Here is a 26,262-nt window from a genome sequence, read left to right on the forward strand (position 1 = left end):
TCCATAGCCATAATGCAATCATAAAAATCAGGAAATTTTATATTGATGTAATACCATTATCTATTGCATGGGCCATATTCCAAGTCTTATAAATTGTTCCAACAATGACCTTTATAACTATTTTTCTGATGGTCCAAGATCAAAATTAGGATCACACATTGCATTTAATTGCAATGTATTTTTGATCGAGAAGAGTTACTCAACCTTCTCTGTGTTACTTGGCCTTGGCATTTTTGAATATATATGTATATGTTTATATAGATAGAGATATTATTAATAATGTGGAATAATATTCAGCCATAAAAAAGAAGAAAATTCTGCCACTTGCAACAACGTAAATGGACTTTGAAGGCATTATGCTAAGTGAGATAAGCCAGACAGAGAGAAAAACACTGTATGATTTCACATACATGTGGCATCTGAATAAAAAAAGAACTCATAGAAACAGAGAATAGGTTGGTGATTGACAAAGGCAGGAGGTGAGGGGTAGGGAAATGGATGAAGATGGTCAAAAGGTTCAAACTTCCAGTTATAAGGAAGTGTTGGGGATGTAATATACAGCAGGGTTCCTATGTTTACCAATACTGTTATTTGAAAGTTTCTAATAGAGTAGAACTTAAAAGTTCTCATCACACACACACAAAAAAACAACTTATAACTATGTGTAGTGATGGATATTAACTGAACTTACTGTGGTAATTGTTTCGCCATATATACATATACCAAGTCATTATGTATACCTTACATTAATACAATGTTGTATGTCAATTATACCTCAATAAAACTAGGAAGGGAGGAGTTCAATATCACCAATTCAGGGATATTGCATATTCCTTCCACTGCAGTTAGTTTATCTAATCCACTAGTATTTTAATAAAAATGTAAGAAATCTTTCACACAATCAAAGATATGAATGATAACAGTTTCATTCCTTTGACTGTTATTATCCGAAATATTTACTACTTGAACAGTGAGCAAAATGGTTTTCTTAAAGGTGAGGCTATTATTTATTTAGAATTGAGGTGAAGTTATAACACTGTTCAAGCAAACAAAAGGAATTTAGTCTAGTAAGACTGTTTCATATCATTTAGATTTCAATAATCTGTTTTTATTAAATAATGGGAAAAAACACTGCATGAAAAAAGCATCAATAACCTGGTCCATTATTTTGGCTAAGGGCCTCAGGAATGTAATTTTCCTTAAGATTAATGTTAACATCTGCCATTTATAATTGTTTCACATGGGGCTCTGTGGTGTTTAATGATTTACATTTAAAAAATAAGTCATTTGTCTGGGGAGGTCAAGATGGCAGAGTAAGTGGACATGGAGCTCATCTCTCCCCATGAACACATCTAAAATACAGCCACATGTGGAACAATTCTACAGAAAACTGATTGGAACCTGGCAGAAAGACTCCTGGACAACCAATGCTGTAAGAAAGAGCCACAGGTAACTGGGTAGGGAGGGAAGAAAAGTAGTCGTGTCAGGACCTGTGCCCCTGGGAGAGGACTCAGAAGAAAAAGGAGCTTACAGACACCAACCCTAAGGAGTGAGTGGGTCGAGGCACAGATTGGGTGTCCCAGTCTTGGGGTCCTATGTGGAGGAGAAGGCAAGCCCCCTTGTCTGGTTGGAGTGCTGCTGGGGAAGCCTGGACTCCACTCACGAGGAGCACACATGTGGGCTAGCCCTTGAGGCAGGGTGGAGAGGGGTCTGCCCTACCTGCTGCCAGGTTTCCCAGAAACACCTTGCCACAAGCCATTCATTCCATGCCACAGTGCAGCAATGGACCTGGGGCATCCACAACTGGGGAAAACACTCGACCATGGGACACAAAGGTGACCCGGTCCCTGGGCAGAGCCTGGGTAGGGTGGTGGTGGTCATTGCTGGTGTTTACTCAAGTGGCACCTCAGAAACTGCCCAATCTCTGATGGTGGCCCCTTCACCACAGCTAACCTCCTAACACCTGCCAAGAGTCCACATGGGATGCAGCAGCCCTGTGGATCAGTTCCACAAGAGAGCAGGGGTGACGGAAGCCAGAGGGCAGTGATCAGCATTGAGAGACAAAGAAGACTTGCACCTGAGGCTGCCTCTGAGTAGGGCTGCAGACACCTACAGAGGCAGTGCATCAGACCTCTGTCTATGTATGAGCCCCACTTGCTTCAGCACTTCCCTCCTCTAGGGCAAAGGTCCCAGTGCAGGGAGAGAGAAAAATGAACACTTAAATGGAACAAAGCCAGCTAGAGCCCAACACTCAGGACGTCTGCTTCAGCAACTTGGGATCAGACCCCACCCCTGACAAGATAGGAAGTTCCTACTCACACCCAGCACTGGCTCTGGCCCCTCCTTCTCCAGCTCAACCCCCTACCAATGTGATAGCTGCCAGCACACTCTGAAGAAAAACAGGACTGACATCCACATCAAATCCAACTCTCCCATAGAAGGCACTGGTCACACACAGTCTGTACAAGGACACTCCCACACAAGAACACCACTTCAAGACCACAGTAGGTAACCATTTCACCTAAATTCATAGAGACAGACAGTATGAAGCAAAATGGAAATGTGCAGTAACTACTCTCAATTGAAAAAGCAAGAGAAAACCCCTGAAAAAATAATGAAACAAGTAAGTAATTTACCAGATAAAGAATTCAAAACATTGGTAATATGAATGTTAACTGAATTAGGGAAAAGAATTGATCTAAACAGTGAATATTCTTAATAAGGAACTAAAAAAGTATTTAAAATATACCCAATCAAGAATGAATAATTCAATAGCTAAATTTTTTTTTTAAAAAAAAGACTAAAAGGAATGAACAGCACACTAAATGATAATGCATAAGTGAGCTGGAAGAGAGAATAATGAAAATCACCCAATCAGAAAAGCAGAAAGAAATACAAATGAAAAAAAGAAGCAATCTATTGAGATCTCTGAGATAACATTAAAGTGCTTCACAACTGCATTATAGGGGTTCCAGAAGGAGAAGAGAAAAAGAAGTGTATCAAAAATGTATTTGAGGAAATCTTGGCTGGAACTTCCCAAACCTGAGGAAGGAAAGAGATTTTCAGGTATAGGAAGCACAGAGTGTCCCAAACAAGATGAACCCAAATAGACACACACCAAGACATATCGTATTTAAAGTGGCAAAGGGTAAAGATAGAATTCTAAAGGCAGCAAGGGAAAAACAAAGAGTCATATACAAGGAAATCCCCATAAGACTATCAACTGATTTCTCTGCAGAAAGTTTGCAGGCCAGAAGGGCCATGATATATTTAAAGTAGTGAAAGGGAAAAAAATCCCAACAGAAGATACTCTACCCAGCAGGATATAATTTAGAACAGGAGAGATAAAGAATTTCTCAACAAAAATAAACTCAAACTGGATTAAAGACCTAAATGTAAGGCCAGACAGTATAAAACTCTTAGAGGAAAACATAGGCAGAAAACTCTTATGAAATAAATCACAGCAAGATCCTTTTTGACCCACCTCCTAGAGAAATGGAAATAAAAACAAAAATAAACAAATGGGACCTAATGAAATGTAAAAGCTTTTGCACAGCAAAGGAAACCGTAAACAAGACGAAAAGACAACCCTCAGAATGGGAGAAAATATTTGCAAATGAAGCAACTGACAAAGGATTAATCTCCAAAATTTACAAGCAGCTCATGCAGCTCAATATCAGAAAAACAAACAACCCAATCAAAAAATGGGCAGAAGACCTAAATAGACATTTCTCCAAAGAAGATATACAGACTGCCAACAGACACATGAAAGAATGCTCAACATCATTAATCATTAGAGAAATGCAAATCAAAACTACAATGAGATATCATCTCACACCGGTCAGAATGGCCATCATCAAAAAATCTAGAAACAATAAATGCTGAAGAGGGTGTGGAGAAAAGGGAACACTCTTGCACTGCTGGTGGGAATGTGAATTGATACAGCCACTATGGAGAACAGTATGGAGGTTCCTTAAAAAACTACAAATAGAACTACCATTTGACCCAGCAATCCCACTACTGGGCATATACCCTGAGAAAATGATAATTCAAAATGAGTCATGTACCAAAATGTTCATTGCAGCTCTATTTACAATAGCCAGGACATGGAAGCAACCTAAGTGTCCATCAACAGATGAATGGATAAAGAAGATGTGGCACATATATACAATGGAATATTACTCAGCCATAAAAAGGAATGAAACTGAGTTATTTGTAGTGAGGTGGATGGACCTAGAGACTGTCATACAGAGTGAAGTAAGTCAGAAAGAGAAAAACAAATACCGTATACTTACACACATATATGGAATCTGAAAAAAAAAATGGTCATGAAGAATCTAGGAACAAGACAGGAGTAAAGACACAGACCTACTAGAGAATGGACTTGAGGATATGGGGAGAGGGAAGGGTAAGCTGGGACAAAGTGACAGAGTGGCATGGACATATATACACTACCAAACGTAAAATAGATAGCTGGTGGGAAGCAGCTGCATCGCACAGGGAGAACAGCTCGGTGCTTTGTGACCACCTAGAGGGGTGGGATAGGGAGGGTGGGAGGGAGGGAGACGCAAGAGGGAAGAGATATGGGGACATATATATATGTATAACTGATTCACTTTGTTATAAAGCAGAAACTAACACACCATTGTAAAGCAATTATACTCCAATAAAAATCTTAAAAAAATAAATAAATGTCTTTGAATAAGTGAAAAGAAAAAGAATTTCTCCAATAAGGAAAAACTAAAAGAAATCAGCAACACTAAACCTACTCTAAAAGAAATGTTAAAGGGTCTTCTATAAATAAAAAAGTAAGAATCTATAGGAAAGGGAAAAATCCCTCAAGGAAATGCAAATATATAATAAGGACTGAGGATCAACCACCTAAACAAGCCAGTATGTAGATTAAAAGAAAAAATTTTAAAAGCAACTATAACTACATTAAAGGGATAAGCATGAAGATATAAAATAAGACATCAAAACACAAAATATGGGGGATGGGAGTAAAAAAGGTAGATCTTTTAGAATGTGTTTGAACTTAAAATAACTACCAGTTTAAACAAGTAGGTATAACTATAGGTCAACATATATAAACTTCGTGGTAACCACAAATCAAAAACCTAAACTAAATGCACAAAAACTAAAAAGAAAGGAATACAAACATACTACTAAAGTTAACCAAAGTTTCCTTCAAACCACAAAAGAAACAAAAAGAAGAAAAGACCTACAAAAACAACCAAAAACATGTAATAAAATGACAATAAGTACATACTTACCAGTAATTACTTTAAATATCAATGTACTAAATGCTCTGATCAAAAGACATAAGGTGGCTTATCAGATAAAAAGACAAGACCCTTCATAATACTGCCTACAAGACACTCAATTCAGGGCTAAAGACACATACAGATTGAAAGTGAGGGGATGGAAAAAGATATTTCATGCAAATGGAAATGACAAGAAAGTGGGGGTAGTAATACTCATATCAGATGAAACAGACTTTAAGACAAAGGCTATAAGAAAAGACAAAGAAGAGCATTACATAAGGATGGAGGGATCAATAGAAAAAATATACTTGTTAATGAGAGGAGAAATAACAACTGATACCACAGAGAAACAAAAACTCCTTAGAGAATACTATGAACAGTTCTATGCCAAAAAATTGGACAACCTAGAAGAAATGGACAAATTTCTAGAAACATACAACCTACCATGACTTAATCAGGAAGAAACAGACAAAATGAACAGATCAATCATTAGTAGTGAAATTGAACTTATAAATTAAAAAAACTCCCAACAAACAAAAGTCCATGAATGGACAGCTTCACATGGGAATTCTATCAAACATATAAAAAGAACTAATAACTGTCCTTCTCAAAATATTCTCAAAAATTGAAGAGGGCAAAACACTCCCAAATTCATTGTAAAAGGCCACCATTACTCTGATACCAAAACCAAAAACAGTACAGAAAAATAAAATTGCAGACCAGTACCTTTGATGAATATAGATGTAAAAGTCCTCAACAAAATATTAGCAAACAGAATCCAACAATATATAAAAAGGATCACGTACCTTGATCAAGTTCAGTTTATTCCAGGAACACAAGGATGGTTCAACATTGGTAAATCAATCAACGTGGTACACCACCTTAACAAAAGAAAGGACAAAAATCACATGATAATTTCAATAGATGCAGAAAACGCATGTGACAAAATTCAACAGCCATTCATGACAAAAACTGTCATCAAAGTAGGTACAGAGGAAATATATCTCAACATAATTAAGGCCATTTATGAAAAAAACCCAGCTAACATACACAATGGTGAAAAACTGAAAGCCTTTCTTCTAAATTCAGGAGTAAGACATTATGCCCAGTTTCACCACTTCTGTTTAACATATTTTGAAAGTCTTAGCCAGAGAAGTCCGCTAAGAAAAAAAAGGCATTTAAATTGGAAAAGAAGAAGTAAAAGTGTCACTATTTTCTGATGACAAGATACTTTATATAGAAAACCCTAAAGGCTCCACCTAAAAGCTATTAGGATTAATAAATTCACCAAAGTGTCAGGAGACAAGATTAATATACAGAAATTGGTTGCTTTTCTATACTCTGATAACTGTCAGAAAAAGAAAGCAAGAAAACAATTTTGTTTAAAATCATATCAAAAATAATTAAAAACCTAGGAATAAACTTATCCAAGGAGGTGAAAGTCCTATACTCTAAAAACTATAAAACAGTGATGCAGGAATTTGAAGATGATACAAAGAAATGGAAAGATACCCCATACTCTTGGCATATTCTTGGATTGGAAGAAATAATATTGTTAAAATGGCCATACTACCTAAAGCAGTCTATAGTTTTAATGCAATCCTTATCAAAATACCCATGTTATTTTTCATAGAATCAGAACGCATAATCCTTAAATTCATATTTAACCACAAAAGACCCCAAAATGCCAAAGCAACCTTCAGAAAAAAGAATGGAGTTAGAGGTATCACACTCCCAGACTTCACACTATATTACAGCTAATTTAAAAAGCATGGTACTTGTACAAAAAGAGACAGAGACCAGTGGAGTGGAAAAGGGAGCCCAGAAATAAACCCACATACTTATGGTCAATTAACCTATTGCAAAGGAGGCAAGAACATACAATGAAGAAAAGAGAGACTCCAATAAGTGGTGCTGGGAAAACTGGACAGCTACATGTAAAAGAATTAGATTAGAACATTTCCTCACACTTAGCACAAAAATAAACTCAAAATGGATTAAAGACCTAAATGTAAGACCTGAAGCCATAAAACTCCTTGAAGAAAACATAGAACATTCTTTAATGTAAATTGTTGCAATATTTTTCTGTATCTGTCTCCTAAGGCAAACGAAATAAAGGCAAAAATAAACAAATGGGACCTAATAAAACTTAAGAGCTTTTGAGCAGCAAAGGAAATTATCAACAAAATGAAAAGACAACTGACAGAATGGGAGAAAATATTTGCAAATGACATGACCAACAAGGGCCTAATATCCAGAATATAAAAACAGCTTATACAACATTAAAAAAAAAAAAACCCAAACAAAAAATGGACAGAAGACCTAAATAGACATTTTTCCAAAGAAGACATGCAAATGGCTAAGGCACATGAAAGAATGCTCTACATCACTAATCATCAGAGAAATGCAAATCAAAACAATGAGATATCTCCTAATTTCTGATAGAATATGGCTATAATCAAAATGAACAAATGTTGGCAAGGATGTGGAAAAAAGGGAACCCTTGTACACTGTTAATGAGAATGTAAATCGGTAGAGCCACTATGAAAAACAGTATGGAGGTTCCTCAGAAAATTCAAAATATAACCGCCATATGATCCAGCAATTCCACCCCTGGGTATATATCCAGAAAAAAAAGCACATAACACTAATTTGAAAAAATATGTCCACCCCAGTGCTCATAGCAACACTATTTACAATAGCCAAGATATTCAAGCAGCCTAAGTGTCCATCAACAGGGTAATCGATAAAGAAGAAGCAGTACATATATACAATAGAATATTACCTGGCCATAAAAAATCATGAAATTTTGCTGTTTGCACCAACATGTATGGACCTAGAGAATATTATGCTTAGTGAAATAAGTCACACAAGAGAAAGACAAATACTATGTGCTATCACTTATATGTGGAATCTAAATATAATACAAACGAATATATATGCAAAATGGAAACAGACTCACAGATACAGAAAACAAACAAGTGGTTACCAAAGGTGAGAGGAAAGGGTAGAAGGGCAAATTACAGTTGTGGGATCAAAAGAGATAAACTATGTATAAAGCAGATAAGCAATAAGGATATATTCTATAACACAGGAAATTATAGCCATTATCTTGTAATAACTTTTAACGGCGTATAATCTGTAAAAGTACTGAATCACAATGCTGTACATCTGAAACTAATATAATATTTTCAATCAACTATATTTGAATTTTTAAAAATGAAAATAAAAAAATAAGTCATTGTTTTCTAATCAGAAATACAATAACTTTTTGTTATACAATTTGGAAAATACAAAAACTATAAAGAAGAAAATGGAACTCGCCTATTATCCTACCACCCTGAGAGAAGTTTTGGAAACATTTCATGAATACGCATACATATTTTGCAAAACTGATCATGATGCGTAAGAGCCAAGAGCTCACAAGCCAGTAAGGCAATGGGTGAGGGGCAACGGTCAGGCATGCTGGGGATTGTGACCAACCAGGAAGCACAGGCCAGGTTTCAGGGAGCTGAGCCTCCGCATCTCCAGACCACTGATGCTTCCAGGTGGGTGTGGCCTGAATGTGCCAAATCTCCAGGATTTTAGGGAGGACCTGAAAATAAGGTTCTTTTAAAGAGGTATATCCTGGTTTTTAAAATATTGGCAACTAGTTAAAACAATTAACACCATGCAAGCTAAACTAAACAAATCTACAGTCTAGATTCCACAAAAGAGATTTTTACCTCTTCTATTTACTCTTAATATCCTACCTTTTTCACTTAACTTTACCAACTGAGCATTTCCCCTATATCCTTAAATAGTCTTTCTAAGCATAAACTTTCATTTGAATGGCAATTCAGAATTAAATCATAGGCATGTGTCATTATTTATACTGCTGTATCCCTAATATTTAGACAACATATTGTTTCCTTTTTGTTATCCTTACTAATGCTTTGATGAGCGTTTCTATATATAAACCTTTAGAAATACAACTGTATCTGTATTTATTAACTCCTAGAAGTGGTATTACTAGCTCCTAACACAGTAACAATTTTAAGGTACATATAGTTAAATTGCTTTCAAAATTGTTATAGCAATTTTCCCTCCCACTAGCAATATTTTAGAATACCATATCTACAGCAGTCTTACCATTACTTCGTATTACTTTTCTGTTTTTAATTTCAGAAATTTAACAGGTGAAATAATGTTGTAACAGCATTTTTACTTAAGAGTTTGGGAAGACTTTAAACTGGGAACATTTTTCTTTTTCATGGAATCACTTTACTTCATAATCCAATGATAATCCATGAGAAAAATAATTATCTAGACAAAACAGTGGCTCACTAATAATTGCAGGAGAACAGAGTAAAAGTCACCTTGCTAGACTGTAGTTTAATGCTCATACACATTCCATTCCTTTCATTTATTCAACTTTGGGGACTGATTAAGCCAAGAAACAGCTAAGGAAAACGACTGTGTTTTTGAAGCATAAATGACAATGCATATTTCAAAGTGTAAATGTCTCTTGCTTTGCAGGGCCAATATATTTCAGCAAAACTGGCTGTAAAGTGAATCGTGTTTCCCTACAGACTTTTGATATAAAATCAGCAATATGTTGTTTTAGCAAGAAAAAGATGACTAACTTCAATAAAAAAATAGCTTAATTATAAATAAAGATTACCAAGTTGTGAGATGTTGCATGGATTCATTTATATTTGAGAGCCTATAACGTGCCAGCATCATGCCAGGACTGAGGATGTAGCAGACAGACACTAAAACAAAATGTCATATCTTATAGCACTTTCCAAGCTTTGAGTTCATGCCTCACTTGAGGGACTTACAGCCCATGCTAAGAGCTAAGTTTGGTATCACTTTGTCCCTAGTTCCCAGGATGAGTAGCTCTCCTCCTATGCTGTAATTGTTTATGAGATATAATACAATTAAATACAAAGTTGGAGTTTACAGGCAGATGTCACTATGCAGTACAGGTCATATACTCCTTTCTTAGATGGAGATGTTGATATCACATGCACTTGATCAGTTTTTTAAATTTCATTTTTTGCTTAAAAGAATTTTCTTCAAATGAAGAAGACTTTATCTTAGCTAAGAAGTTATTCCTAACATTCCCAAGTTCACAAAAGTACTTATCAAATAACTACTAATGCAAGACACCATAGATGCTGGGATCTTGACTGTGACGGTCAAGCATGTATAGGCACTGCTTTTATGGAATTTGTATTTCACTAGGAGATTCAAACCAAAAAATGAATAAACAAATGAAGTAATTATATATTGTCATAGTACTATAAAAGAATGAATCTACTATAGGCAGGATGAACAGGAAAAGCATCCTTGAGAATATTAATTTTTATCTAGGAGACTCACATGTGAAGGTTGGAGGTAATCATGTTCCAAGCAAAGGAAGAAAGAGATCTGAGGCAGGAAAAAGGAGATCTATTTGAAAAATGAAAGAAGACTGGAGTTCAGCAGGAAAGGAGAAGAGAGGCAGGAAATATATTAGGGAAGATACCAGGGCCAGATCCTTTAGGGCCTTGTAAATCATAGTAAGGAATTTAGATTTATTCTAAAAAAAAAAAAAAAAAAAAAAAAAAAAAAGGAGAAACCATAAGAGAAACAACAACCAAAAAAAAAAAAGGAGAAACCATAAGAGAAACAACAACCAAAGGTCTACACGACAAGTGGATGATGTTTTGTGGGGGCTGTACTGGTTTTCCAGGCTAAAATTTATAACAGAGATATAGGACAAACTAAACTTTACCACTTGTATTAGAATGAGTATTTTAAAGATAAAGGGCCAACTGTACTCAAGACTGAAAGAAAATATATGTGATTGTACAAAAGAACCCAAAGAACATGTGAATAAGTAGCATGTGACTGCAGAAGAAAGACTTTCATCTCTAACTTTTCTGGAGGTAGAGAAGTTCACCCTGCAGACATGGCTGGGAACCCAGAACATGAGCGCTGGAATAGTAAAAGTCTCATTGCAGGCCATATGCATAAAGGATATTCTGCTGTGAGCATGGAATTGAAAGGCACCCAACCAAACTAGGGTGGAGTGGCAGTGCAACCCTAGAAAAAAATGCATTTTGATGTGAGCTCAGGTGTGGGTGACTATTTTCATAGTATTGTTTCAAGCCCCATGAAGGGTGTAATAAGCTTTATTTGATTTGTAATTTCTGGCATAAATATTTGGAAACAATCCATATAATTCCTGTAATCACAAATGACTGTATATGGCTTACTCAAACAAATATATACATGGGATTTTTCCTTATTAAAAAAAATGATTAGGGGGCTTCCCTGGTGGCACAGTGGTTGAGAGTCCGCCTGCCGATGCAGGGGACACGGGTTCGTGCCCCGGTCCGGGAAGATCCCACATGCCACGGAGCGGCTGGGCCCATGAGCCATGCCGCTGAGCCTGCACGTCCGGAGCCTGTGCTCTGCAACGGGAGAGGCCACAACAGTGAGAGGCCTGCATACCGCAAAAAAAAAAAAAAAAAAAAAAGATTAATAGAAAACAGTTCTTAAATTATCATTAACTTTGTTTGGTCTTTTATTTTTTTCCATCTCCCATGTATCTCTAACGCGGTTGGTGTCAATTTTTATAAGTTAATAAGTGTTCTTTAAAATCTACTACTACTCCTTCTTCCAAGGAACTCATTTAACGTGTTGCTTTTTATTACAAAAGACATTAAACTTCTTAATCTCAAATGGTGATTAGTGGGAAAAAAAGTGGAAAAACAAAGGTGCATTAGTGGAAAGCTATTGTCCAATCATAATAATAAACTCAATTAATTTTGGGGCCGGGCTTCCCTGGTGGCGCAGTGGTTGAGAGTCCGCCTGCTGATGCAGGGGACACGGGTTCGTGCCCCGGTCTGGGAAGATCCCACATGCTGCGGAGTGGCTGGGCCCGTAAGCCATGGCTGCTGGGCCTGCGCGTCCGGAGCCTGTGCTCTGCGACGGGAGAGGCCATGGCAGTGAGAGGCCCGCGTACCGCAAAAAAAAAAAAAAAAAAAAATTGGGGCATCTACATTCTCTGTAGGACCAGGGGTTTTATTATGTAGAGGAAATAATAGAGAAGCTTTAGGAAAAAAACCTTTCATACATCCCCAAAAATAACCACCATACTACCTCAAAGAAGCAAAGACATGAGTCCCAGGCTGGAGGGAAACTGCTGAACTTAATATCCTGTGTCATTTCCCATGGTATTATGTTTGCTTATGCCAAATGGATATGGCCATTTTTAGCTCAGATTTTCAATGGTTTATTTTTTCATCTCATCTGTGCTCAGATGTACAATTTCATCTGTTCACACCTGCATAAAAAACATGTTGGTTGTGTAGAAAACTGTTACTGCTTCTACCACATGGGACTGGAGTATTAAATGCCTAACAGGCCAGTTGCTTCCAAAGAAAGCAAAAGATTCATTAGGATTTAGACTCCCTTTATGATTGCCTAGTACAAATGAAAACTCCTTTGTTCTGTTTGTGCTAACATTTCTTCTCTAATCCTTTCACCAGAATTTTTATGCCTTATGAGATGAACTGCTTTATTGGTAACTTCTACTAGGACAGATAAAATTCTGCTTCATGATTTAGTTAAATAATTTCTCAAGAGTGATTTATGGGGGAAAATATCCAAGATTAAGGAATATCTTTCCTAGATCTTGATGAGAGACTTACAATACAACTAAAATCCATATTCAGCTCCAAAGTTAAGTTCACTTTAAAAAGCCAGCCTTTGATTTTTACCCTCAGCTGTGAATACAAAACCAACAGCATCTTTGGTTTCAGTTACATAGAGGTTCACAAGAAGAGCCTATATCTGCCTCCATGAATTTAACATCTTCAACAACCACACTGAAGAAATTTGAGTGAAGTTTGTTTCTAAACCAGAAATGTACCCCTTCTATCACAAGTACCAGATAGTGGAGACATATGTGTATTCATTCATGAACACAAACATGTATCAGGCTCACTGGACAATGGTGAATATAACAAGACTTGGTGCCTGCTTCTGTGAATCTTATAATGAGAAAGTTTGACAATTAGGAAATCACACAAATAAATACAAAATTGCAATTGTGATAAGCAAATCATAGGTAAGTTGCAGGGTAAACAGAATATAGAGCAGTGAGATCTAAACTAGCCTGTGGTTGGTAGGTGACTTCCAAGTGTAAGTGACATCTGAGCTGAGAAGTGAAAAATATTTAAGAGTTAAATAGGAAAGGTAGGGATTGTTAGAGAATATTAGGGAACTTGTTTCTTATGGCAAGGGGCATGATTCTCTGAGAGACAGCAAGAAGACCAGAAAAGAATGAGTAAAGAGAATGTGGGAAAGCCACAATGGATGAGGTTGGAAGGGTAGACAGGCCCTTTATTTTCAAGGTCCTTCATGCTGTTTTAACAAGATTTTATGTGTGTGTGTGTGTGTGTGTGTGTGTGTGTGTGTGTGTATTTAGCCCATATCCATGGGTTCCATATCAGTGATTCAACCAATCATGCACTGAAAATGTTTGGGAAAAAATTCCCAAAATTCAAAACTTGAACTTTCTGTGTGCCAGCAACTATTTATACAGCATTTACATTGTATTTACAACTATCTGCATAGCATTTACATTGGTATTATAAGTAATCTAGAGATGATTTAAAGTATATGGGAGGAAAGTTACAAATTGACTAGCCCATTTACCAGAAACTTCAGTAGATGTTTTACGTGACTTATTTCAACAACAACCTGTAAGTATGTATTATTCCTCACGTTTTACATACAAGTGTTCACGTTCCCTGGAGCCTCTCTACTTGGCTTCACTTCTTGATACATTCAAAAATTTGGTCACAAACCAGGCGAGTTTCTTGGATATTGCAATAAACACATGGAGCTCACAGTATAATAGAAAAGACAGACTTTAAAGAGGTGGTTTCAATAGCAATGAGTGCTGTGAAGGAGAAGTTTAGATTGCTATAGGAACACATAGTGGGGAGGCCTCGACTCATCAGGGAGATGGAAGATCAGGGAAGGCCTCCTTGAGAAAGTGACTCTTGAGCTGAAACCTGAAAGACAAATAGCATTTTACTATGTGAAAGTATAAGCGTGGGAGGAGAGAACAGGGTCATCAATCAGAAATATTAGGTTGTGTGAATACTCAGATTCCATGGAGGATATGGCCATGCAAGGAACTGAAAGAATGTCAGTTTGACAGAAGCAGAATAATTTTTTAAAGAAAGTCACAAATGAGGCTAAAGAGTAGGTAGGAACTGGATCATCTCAGGACTTACAGCCACTTGAGGGACAAGGGACTTTTTCTTAAAGACAATGGGGAGGGGGCAGGGCAAAGGATTTCAGACATTTTAAGTAATTCCTATACCTAGGGATTATCATAGCTCTTTCCTAGCTCCCTGATATTCTAAAATATGCTACTTACATCTAATGGTCTTAGTGGAATAGAAAAAAGTGGGTACTCACATCTAATAGTCTTAATGGAATAGAAAAAAGTGGGAAATTACAATATCCCTGTGGCTATCTATCTGTCTATCTCTGTCTTTCTATCTATCTCTCTATCTCTCTATCTATCTATTTATCTATCTGTCTATCATCTGCTTACCTAACTATCTGTCTATCTTCTGCATGTTGCCAGCTCTTTGCTTTTGGTTTTGTTTCTTTGATTTTTTCTGCCAGAAGAGATAACTTCCAATCTCTGTGTGGATTTTAGTCCTGATCAAACTGCCAATCACACTCCCCCTGCCCTAATTTCTGTGGTTCCTTCTCTATTATATCACTGCTTGCAACAAAATCAGTGCTCCCTGGACATGTCCACTTTCAGTCAAAAGAGAAAAGTGCACACGTTTGCTTGGAAAATTGTCTCTTTACATTAGCAAATTTGAATCTAAACTGGCAAATATGGATTTAAACATTTAGAAAAATGTATTTTAGTCAAATATCTGATGGAAGTTTACATCTAGCTAACACACACACACACACACACACTATATATATATATATATATATATATATATATATATATATATATATATATATATATATATATGCCTCATTGTTATACATTGGCCATGCCTAGAATCTGCATAGTTTATAGAAATGTAATCAGCCCAAAGCCATGACAGGAATTGAGCATGTATCAGCAAGAGCTGTGAAACAACATACAATCACAGTTCAGAAATGAGCATTTATGTTACTGAATGCTGCAAATGCACAGGCCTCAGATTTCTTTTCTCAGTCATGAAAAACCCTACTCAAGTATGCATGTTCAAGTAATAGCAATTGAAATCTGTTTAAGTTCCAGTTATTTACATAATTATCCCCAAGAAAAATGGGCCCTATGAACTGAGAGCCTCTGCTTACATTTGCTCAAGTAGTAACACATTTCTGAATGCCTATATTGCTTTGAGAAGAAATAAGACCGTTGACCTTCATTTATGGCAAGCCAAGAAGGTGTGTCTTCTCCACACCTACATTACCACCAGCCACCACAGACCCCAAAAGAACAAAGGACAAAACAGATGAAACTAGGGGTACATGTTTAAAGTGTGAATATCAGCATCAACATAGAAAATCCAAGTTCTATGAAATTTGATGGATCTAATTAATTTAGAAGAGTGTTATGAATTTTTTCTCTTTAGCCTGAAGACTTCATTCAGGATCACAGCTTCTGAGGGGAGCTTCAGATGGCAGAAGAGTAAGACGTGGAGATCACCTTCCTCCCCACTAATACATCAGAAATACATCTACATGTGGAACAACTCCTACTGAACCCCTACTGAATGCTGGCAGAAGACTTCAGACCTCCCAAAAGGCAAGAAACTCCCCACGTACCTGGATAGGGCAAAAGAAAAAAGAAAAAACAGAGACGAAACAATAGGACATGCACCAGTGGGAGGGAGCTGTGAAGGAGGAAAGGTTTCCACACACTAGAAGCCCCTTCGTGGGCGGAGACTGCGGGTGGCGGAGGGGGAAGGTTCAGAGGCGCAGAGGAGAGCACGGCAACAGGGGTGCAGAGGGCAAAGCGGAGAGATTCCCACACAGAGGATCGATGCCGAACGGCACTTACCAGGCCGAGAGGCTTGTCTGCTCACTCGCCGGGGCAGGCGGGACTGGGAGCTGAGGCTCGGGCTTCAGTCGGATCACAGGGAGAGGACTGGGATTGGCTGAGTGAACACAGCCTGAAGGGGGCTAGTGCGCCACAGCTAGCTGGGAGGGAGTCCGGGAAAAACTCTGGACCTGCCTAAGAGGCAAGAGACCATTGTTTCGGGGTGCGCAAGGAGAGGGGATTAAGAGCAACGCCTAAACGAGCTCCAGAGACAGGCGCGAGCTGCAGTTAACAGCACAGACCCCAGAGATGGGCATGGGACGCTAAGGCTGCTGCTGCCGCCACCAAGAAACCTGTGTGCGAGCACAGGTCACTCTCCACACCTCCCTGGCGGGTAGGCTGTGTAGCCCGCCACTGCAAGGGTCCCGGGATCCAGGGACAACTTCCTTGGGAGAACGCACGGCGCGCCTCAGGCTGCTGCAACGTCCCACTGGCCTCTGCCACCACAGGCTCACCCCGCATCCGTGCCCGTCCCTCCCCGTGGCCTGAGTGAGCCAGAGCCCCTGAAGCAGCTGCTCCTTTAACCCCATCCTGTCTGAGCGAAGAACAGACGCCCTGAGGCAACCTACACGCAGAGGCGGGGCTAAATCCAAAGCTGAACCCCGGGAGCTGTGTGAACAAAGAAGAGAAAGGGAAATCTCTCCCAGCAGCCTCAGCAGCAGATTAAATACCCACAGTCAACCTGATGTACACTACATCGGTGGAATGCCTGAATAGACAACAAATCATCCCAAAATTGAGGCAGTGGACTTTGGGAACAACGATATATATATATTTTTCCCTTTCTTTTGTTAGCATACTTTTTAGCACTTTTAATTATTGTGGGATTTGTGTTTTTGGTTTGGCTGCTCTCTTTTTCTTTTAATACTTAAAAAAATTTTTTTTATTTTAATATTTATTTTAATAACTTTTTATTCATTTTATTTTTTCCCTCCATTCCTTCCTTCCTTGCTTCCTCCCTCCCTACCTCCCTCTCTCTCTCTCTCTCTCTCTCTCTCTCTCTTTCTTTCTTTCTTTCCTTTCTCACTTTTATTCTGAGCTGTGTGGATGACAGGATCTTGGTGCTCTGGCCAGGCGTCAGGCCTGTGCCTCTGAGGTGGGAGAGCTGAGTTCAGGACATTGGTCCAGCAGACTTCCCAGCTCCACGTAATATCAAACAGCAAAAATTTCCCAGAGATCTCCATCTCAATGCCAAGACCCAGCTCCACTACAACGACCAGCAAGCTACAGTGCTGGACACTATGCCAAACAACTAGCAAGACAGGAACACAAACCCACTCATTAGCAAAGAGGCTGCCTAAAATCATAATAAAGTCACAGACACCCCAAAACACACCACCAGACGTGGACTTGCCCACCAGAAAGACAAGATCCGGCCTCATCCACCAGAACACAGGCACTAGTCGCCTCCACCAACTAGTGGAAGCCTACACAACCCACTGAACCAACCTTAGCCACTGGGGGCAGACACCAGAAACAACAAGAACTACACACCTGCAGCCTGCAAAAAGGAGACCCCAAACATGGTAAGTTAAGCAAAATGATAAGACAGAGAAACACACAGAAGGTGAAGGAGCAAGGTAAAGACCCACCAGACCTAACAAATGAAGAGGAAATAGGCAGTCTACCTGAAAAAGAATTCAGAATACTGATAGTAAAGATGATCCAAAATCTTGGAAATAGAATGGAGAAAATAAAAGAAATGTTTAACAAGGATTTAGAAGAACTAAAGAGTAAACAAACAATGATGAACAAAACAATAAATTAAATTAAAAATTCTCTAGAAGGAATCAATAGCAGAATAACTGTGGCAGAAAACAGATAAGTGACCTGGAAGATAAAATAGTGGAAATAACTACTACAGAACAGAATAAAGAAAAAAGAATGAAAACAATTCAGGACAGTCTCAGAGACCTCTGGGACAACATTAAATGCACCAACATTCAAATTATATCGGTCCCAGAAGAAGAAGAGAAAAAGAAAGGGAATGAGAAATTATTTGAAGCAATTATAATTGAAAACTTCCCTAATATGGTAAAGGAAATAGTTAATCAAGTCCAGGAAGTGCAGACAGTCCTATACAGGATAAATCCAAGGAGAAACATGCCAAGACACATATTAATCAAACTATCAAAAATCAAATACGAAGAAAAAATATTAAAAGCAGCAAGGGAAAAGCAGCAAATAACATACAAGGGAATCCCCATAAGATTAACAGCTGATCTTTCAGCAGAAACTCTGCAAGCCAGAAGGGAGTGACAGGACATATTTAAAGTGATGAAAGGGAAAAACCTACAAGCAAGTTGACTCTACCCAGCAAGGCTCTCATTCACATTTGACAGAGAAATTAAAACCTTTACAGACAAGCAAAAGCTAAGAGAATTCTGCACCACCAAACCAGCTTTACAACAAATGCTAAAGGAACCTCTCTAGGCAGGAAACACAAGAGAAGGAAAAGACCTAAAATAACAAGCCCCAAACAATTAAGAAAATGGTAATAGTACCATACATATCGATAATTACCTTAGAAGTAAATGGATTAAATGCACCAACCAAAAGACACAGACTGGCTGAATGTATACAAAAACAAGACCCATATATATGCTGTCAACAAGAGACCCACTTCAGAACTAGGGGCACATACAGACTGAAAATGAGGGGATGGAAAATGATATTCCATGTAAATGGAAATCAAAAGAAAGTTGGAGTAGCATTTCTTATATCAGACAAAATAGACTTTAAAACAAAGACTACTACAAGAGACAAAGAAGGACACTACAAAATGATTACGGAATCAATCCAGAAAGAAGATATAACAATTGTAAATATTTATTCACCCAACATAGGAGCACCTCAATACATAATGCAAATGCTAACAGCCTTAAAAGGGGAAATCGACAGTAACACAATCATACAAGGAGACTTTAAGACACCACTTTCACCAATGGACAGATCATCCAAAATGAAAATAAATAACGAAACACAAGTTGTAAATGTTACATTAAACAAGATGGACTTAATTGATATTTATAGGAAATTTGATTGAAAAACAACACAATACACATTCTTCTCAAGAGCTCATGTAACATTCTCCAGGATAGATCATATCTTGGGTCACAAATCAAGGCTTGGTAAATTTAAGAAAATTGAAATCATATCAAGTATCTTTTCCGACCACAACGCTATGAGACTAGATATCAATTACAGGAAAAATTGTGTAAAAAATACAAACACATGGAGGCGAAACAATACACTATTTAATAATCAAGGTATCACTGAAGAAATCAAAAAGGGAATAAAAAAATACCTAGAAACAAATGACAATGAAAACACGACAACCCAAAACCTATGGGATGCAGCGAAAGCAGTTCTAGGAGGAAAGTTTATTGCAATACAATACTACCTTAAGAAACAAGAAACATCTCAAATAAACAACCTAAGCTTACACCTAAAGCAATTAGAGACAGAAGAACAAAAAACCCCCAAAGTTAGCAGAGGAAAGAAATCATAAAGATCAGATCACAAATAAATGAAAAAGAAATGAAGGAAACAATAGCAAACATCAATAAAACTAAAACCTGGTTCTATGAGAAGATAAACAAAATTGATAAACCATTAGCCAGATTTATCAAGAAAAAAGGGAAGAAGACTCAAACCAACAGAATTAGAAATGAAAAAGGAGAAGTAACACTGACACTGCAGAAATAAAAAAGATCATGAGAGATTACTACAAGCAACTCTATGCCAATAAAATGGACAATCTGGAAGAAATGGACAAATTCTTAGAAATGCACAACCTGCCAAGACTGAATCAGGAAGAAATAGAAAATATGAACAGACCAGTCACAAGCACTGAAATTGAAACTGTGATTAAAAATCTTCCAACAAACAAAAACCCAGGCCCAGATGGCTTCACAGGCGAATTCTATCAAACATTTAGAGAAGAACTAACACCTATCCTTCTCAAACTCTTCCAAAAGATAGCAGAGGGAGGAACACCCCCAAATTCCTTCTACGAGGCCACCATCACCTTGATACCAAAACCAGACAAGGATGTCACAAAGAAAGAAAACTACAGGCCAATATCACTGATGAACATAGATGCAAAAATCCTCAACAAAATACTAGCAAACAGAATCCAACAGCACATTAAAAGGATCATACACCATGATCAAGTGGGGTTTATTCCAAGAATGCAAGGATTCTTCAGTATACGCAAATCTATCAATGTGATAAACCATATTAACAAATTGAAGGAGAAAAACCATATGATCATCTCAATAGATGCAGAGAAAGCTTTTGACAAAATTCAACACCGATTTATGATAAAAACCCTGCAGAAAGTAGGCATAGAGGGAACTTTCCTCAACATAATAAAGGCGATATATGACAAGCCCACAGCCAACATCATCCTCAATGGTGAAAAACTGAAAGCATTTCCACTAACATCAGGAACAGGACAAGGTTACCCACTCTCACCACTATTATTCAACATTGTTTTGGAAGGTTCATCCACAGTAATCAGAGAAGAAAAGGAAATAAAAGGAACCCAAAGTGGAAAAGAAGAAGTAAAGCTGTCACTGTTTGCAGATGACATGATACTATACATAAAGAATCCTAAACATGCTACCAGAAAACTACTAGAGCTAATCAATGAATTTGGTAAAGTAGCAGGATACAAAATTAATGCACAGAAATCTCTGGCATTCCTATACACTAATGATGAAAAATCTGAAATGGAAATCAAGAAAACACTCCCATTTACCATTGCAATGAAAAGAATAAAATATCTAGGAATAAACCTACCTAAGGAGACAAAAGACCTGTATACAGAAAACTATAAGACACTGATGAAAGAAATTAAAGATGATACAAATAGATGGAGAGATATACCATGTTCTTGGATTGGAAGAATCAACATTGTGAAAATGACTCTACTACCCAAAGCAATCTACAGATTCAATGCAATCCCTATCAAACTACTATTGGCATTTTTCACAGAACTAGAACAAAAAATTTCTCAATTTGTATGGAAACACAAAAGACCCCGAATAGCCAAAGCAAACTTGAGAACGAAAAAAGGAGCTGGAGGAATCAGGCTCCCTGACTTCAGACTATACTACAAAGCTACAGTAATCAAGACAGTATGGTACTGGCACAAAAACAGAAAGATGGAACAGGATAGAAAGCCCAGAGATAAACCCACACACATATGGTCATCTTATCTTTGATAAAGGTGTCAGGAATGTACAGTGGAGAAAGGACAGCCTCTTCAATAAGTGGTGCTGGGAAAACTGGACAGATACATTTAAAAGTATGAGATTAGATCACTCCCTAACACCATACACAAAAGTAAGCTCAAAATGGATTAAAGACCTAAATGTAAGGCCAGAAACTATCAAACTCTTAGAAGAAAACATAGGCAGAACACTCTGTGACATAAATCACAGCAAGATCCCTTTTGACCCACCTCGTAGAAAATGGAAATAAAAACAAAATTTAACAAATTGGACCTAATGAAACTGAAAAGCTTTTGCACAGCAAAGGAAACCATAAACAAGACCAAAAGACAACCCTCAGAATGGGAGAAAATAATTGCAAATGAAGCAACTAACAAAAGGTTAATCTCCAAAATATACAAGCAGCTCATGCAGCTCAATATTAAAAAAACAAACAACCCAATCCAAAAATGGGCAGAAGATCTAAATAGACATTTCTCCAAAGAAGATATACAGACTGCCAACAAACACATGAAAGAATGCTCAACATCATTAATCATTAGAGAAATGCAAATCAAAACTACAATGAGATATCTCACACCAGTCAGAATGGCCATCATCAAAAAATCTAGAAACAATAAATGCTAGAGAGGGTGTGGAGAAAAGGGAACCCTCTTGCACTGCTGGTGGGAATATGAATTGGTTCAGCCACTATGGAGAACAGTATGGAGGTTCCTTAAAAAACTACAAATAGAACTACCATATGACCCAGCAATCCCACTACTGGGTATATACCCTGAGAAAACCAAAATCCAAAAAGAGTCATGTACCAAAATGTTCATTGTAGCTCTATTTACAATAGCCTGGATATGGAAACAACCTAAGTGTCCATCATTGGATGAATGGATAAAGAAGATGTGGCACATATATACAATGGAATATTACTCAGCCATAAAAAGAAACGAAATTGAGCTATTTATAATGAGGTGGATAGACCTAGACTCTGTCATACAGAGTGAAGTAAGAAAGAAAAAGACAAATACCATATGCTAACACATATATATGGAATTTAAGAAGAAAAAAAAAATGTCATGAAGAACCCAGGGGTAAGACAGGAATAACGACACAGACTTACTGGAGAACGGACTTGAGGATATGGGGAGGGGGAAGGGTGAGCTGTGACCTGGCGAGAGAGAGTCATGGGCATATACACACTAACAAACGTAGTAAGGTAGATAGCTAGTGGGAAGCAGCCGTATGGCACGGGGATATTGGCTCGGTGCTTTGTGACAGCCTGGAGGGGTGGGATAGGGAGGGTGGGAGGGAGGGAGACGCAAGAGGGAAGAGATTTGGGAACATATGTATATGTATAACTGATTCACTTTGTTATAAAGCAGAAACTAACACACCATTGTAAAGCAATTATACCCCAATAAAGATGTAAAAAAAAAAAAAAAAACCTGCTTCGGTAAATACACAGCATCATCAATAATTTCTCAAAGTGTTTCCGGAAGTTCCTGGACAGCTACCCTATCTGCACTTGCTGCCTCTCCACTTACTTTTACATTGTGAAGTTTGGCTCTAACCTTGAACTGATGAAACCAGCCATGGCTGGCATTAAAAGGTTTGCCCTCTGGGGAAAAAAAAAAAAAAAAGAATAAACAAAATAGAGTTATAGGAAAGAAAAAAAATTAATGAAAAAGAAATGAAGGAAACAATAGGGAAGATCAATAAAAGTAAAAGCTGGTGCTTTTTTTTTTTGGAAGTATGCAGGCCTCTCACTGCTGTGGCCTCTCCCGTTTCAGAGCACAGGCTCCAGACGCACAGACTCAGCGGCCATGGCTCACGGGCCCAGCTGCTCCGTGGCATGTGGGAATCTTCCTGGATCGGGGCACGAACCCATGTCCCCTGCATCGGTAGGTGGTCTCTCAACCACTGCACCATCAGGGAAGCCCACAAGCTTGTGCCTTGAGAAGATCAATAAAATTGATAAACCATTAGCCAGACTCATCAAGAAAAACAACGGAGAAGACTCAAATCAATAGAATTAGAAACGAAAAAGTAGTAACTACTGACACTGCAGAAATACAAAGGATCATGACAGATTACTAAAAGCAACTCTATGCCAATAAAATGGACAACCTGGTAGAAATGGACAAATTTTTAGAAAAGCACAGCCTTCCGAGACTGAACCAGGAAGAAACAGAAAATATAAACATACCAATCACAAGCACTGAAAATGAGACTGTGATTAAAAATCTACCAGCAAACAAAAGCCCAGCACCAGATGGCTTCACAGGCGAATTCTATCAAACATTTAGAGAAGAACTAACACCTATCCTTCTCAAACTCTTCCAAAAGATAGCAGTGGGAGGAACACCTCCAAACTCATTCTATGAGGCCACCATCACCCTGATACCAAAACCAGACAAAGAAAGAAAACTACAGGCCAATATTACCGATGAACATAGATGCAAAAATCTTCAACAGAATACTAGCAAATAGAATCCAACAAAACATTAAAAGGATCATACACCATGATCAAGTGGGGTTTATCCCAGGAATGCAAGGAATCTTCAATATAGGCAAATCAATGAATGTGATACACCATATTAATGAATTGAAGAATAAAAACCATACAATCATCTCAATAGATGCAGCAAAAGCGTTCAATGCAATTTAACACCCATTTATGATAAAAACCCTCCAGAAAGTAGACATAGAGGGAACTTACCTCAACAAAATAAAGGCCATATATGACAAACCCACAGCCAACATCATCCTCAATGTTGAAAAACTGAAACCCTTTCCACTAAGATCAGGAAGAAGACAAGGTTGCCCACTCTCACCACTATTATTCAACATTGTTTTGGAAGGTTCATCCACAGTAATCAGAGAAGAAAAGGAAATAAAAGGAACCCAAAGTGGAAAAGAAGAAGTAAAGCTGTCACTGTTTGCAGATGACATGATACTATACATAAAGAATCCTAAACATGCTACCAGAAAACTACTAGAGCTAATCAATGAATTTGGTAAAGTAGCAGGATACAAAATTAATGCACAGAAATCTCTGGCATTCCTATACACTAATGATGAAAAATCTGAAATGGAAATCAAGAAAACACTCCCATTTACCATTGCAATGAAAAGAATAAAATATCTAGGAATAAACCTACCTAAGGAGACAAAAGACCTGTATACAGAAAACTATAAGACACTGATGAAAGAAATTAAAGATGATACAAATAGATGGAGAGATATACCATGTTCTTGGATTGGAAGAATCAACATTGTGAAAATGACTCTACTACTCAAAGCAATCTACAGATTCAATGCAATCCCTATCAAACTACCATTGGCATTTTTCACAGAACTAGAACAAAATTTCTCAATTTGTATGGAAACACAAAAGACCCCGAACAGCCAAAGCAATCTTGAGAAAGAAAAACTGAACTGGAGGAATAAGGCTCCCTGACTTCAGACTATACTACAAAGCTACAGTAATCAAGGCAGTATGGTACTGGCACAAAAACAGAAATATAGATCAATGGAACAGGATAGAAAGCCCAGAGATAAACCCACGCACATGTGGTCACCTTATCTTTGATAAAGGTGTCAGGAATGTACAGTGGAGAAAGGACAGCCTCTTCAATAAGTGGTGCTGGGAAAACTGGACAGCTACATGTAAAGAACGAAATTAGAACACTCCCTAACACCATACACAAAAATAAACTCAAAATGGATTAAAGACCTAAATGTAAGGCCAGATATTATAAAACTCTTAGAGGAAAACATAGGCAGAACACTCTGACATAAATCACAGAAAGATCCCTTTTGACCCACCTCCTAGAGAAATGGAAATAGAAACAAAATTTAACAAATTGGACCTAATGAAACTGAAAAGCTTTTGCACAGCAAAGGAAAACATAAACAAGACGAAGAGACAACCCTCAGAATGGGAGAAAATATTTGCAAATGACACAACTGACAAAAGATTAATCTCCAAAATTTACAAGCAGCTCATGCAGCTAAATATCAACAAAACAAACAACCCCATCCAAAAATGGGCAGAAGACCTAAATAGACATTTCTCCAATGAAGATATACAGATTGCCAACAAACACATGAAAGAATGCTCAACATCATTAATCATTAGAAAAATGCAAATCAAAACTATAATAAGATATCTTGTCACACCAGTCAGAATGGCCATCATCAAAAAATCTACAAACAATAAATGCCAGAGAGGGTGTGGAGAAAAGGCAACCCTCTTGCACTGCTGGTGGGAATGTAAATTGATACAGCCACTATGGAGAACAGTATGGAGCGCCCTTAAAAAACTACAAATAGAACTACCATACGACCAAGCAATCCCACTACTGGGCATATACCCTGAGGAAACCATAATTCAAAAAGAGTCATGCACTACAATGTTCACTGCAGCTGTATTTACAATAGCCAGGACATGGAAGCAACCTAAGTGTCCATCGACAGTTGAATGGATAAAGAAGATGTGGCACATATATACAATGGAATATTACTCAGCCGTGAAAATAAACGAAATTGAGCTATTTGTAATGAGGTGGACAGACCTAGAGTCTGTCATACAGAGAGAAGCAAGTCAGAAAGAGAAAAACAAATGCTGTATGCTAACACATATATATGGGAT

At 37.8% G+C, this 26,262-nt stretch overlaps 1 protein-coding gene across 12 annotated transcripts in view; it reads right to left on the reverse strand.

Annotated features, from left to right (window-relative positions):
- PRELID2 (PRELI domain containing 2) overlaps positions 1-26,262 on the reverse strand; it is a 764,348-nt gene that overhangs the window by 124,031 nt on the left and 614,055 nt on the right. For all 12 annotated transcript variants that reach the window (XM_079916212.1, XM_079916216.1, XM_079916209.1 and 9 more), the window contains one exon: positions 6,071-6,145. The gene's annotated coding sequence lies outside the window, so the exon portion shown is untranslated. The remainder of the gene's footprint in view (positions 1-6,070; positions 6,146-26,262) is intronic.

Source organism: Stenella coeruleoalba, assembly GCF_951394435.1.
Source record: "Stenella coeruleoalba genome assembly, chromosome: 3".
NCBI classification, from domain to species: domain Eukaryota; kingdom Metazoa; phylum Chordata; class Mammalia; order Artiodactyla; family Delphinidae; genus Stenella; species Stenella coeruleoalba.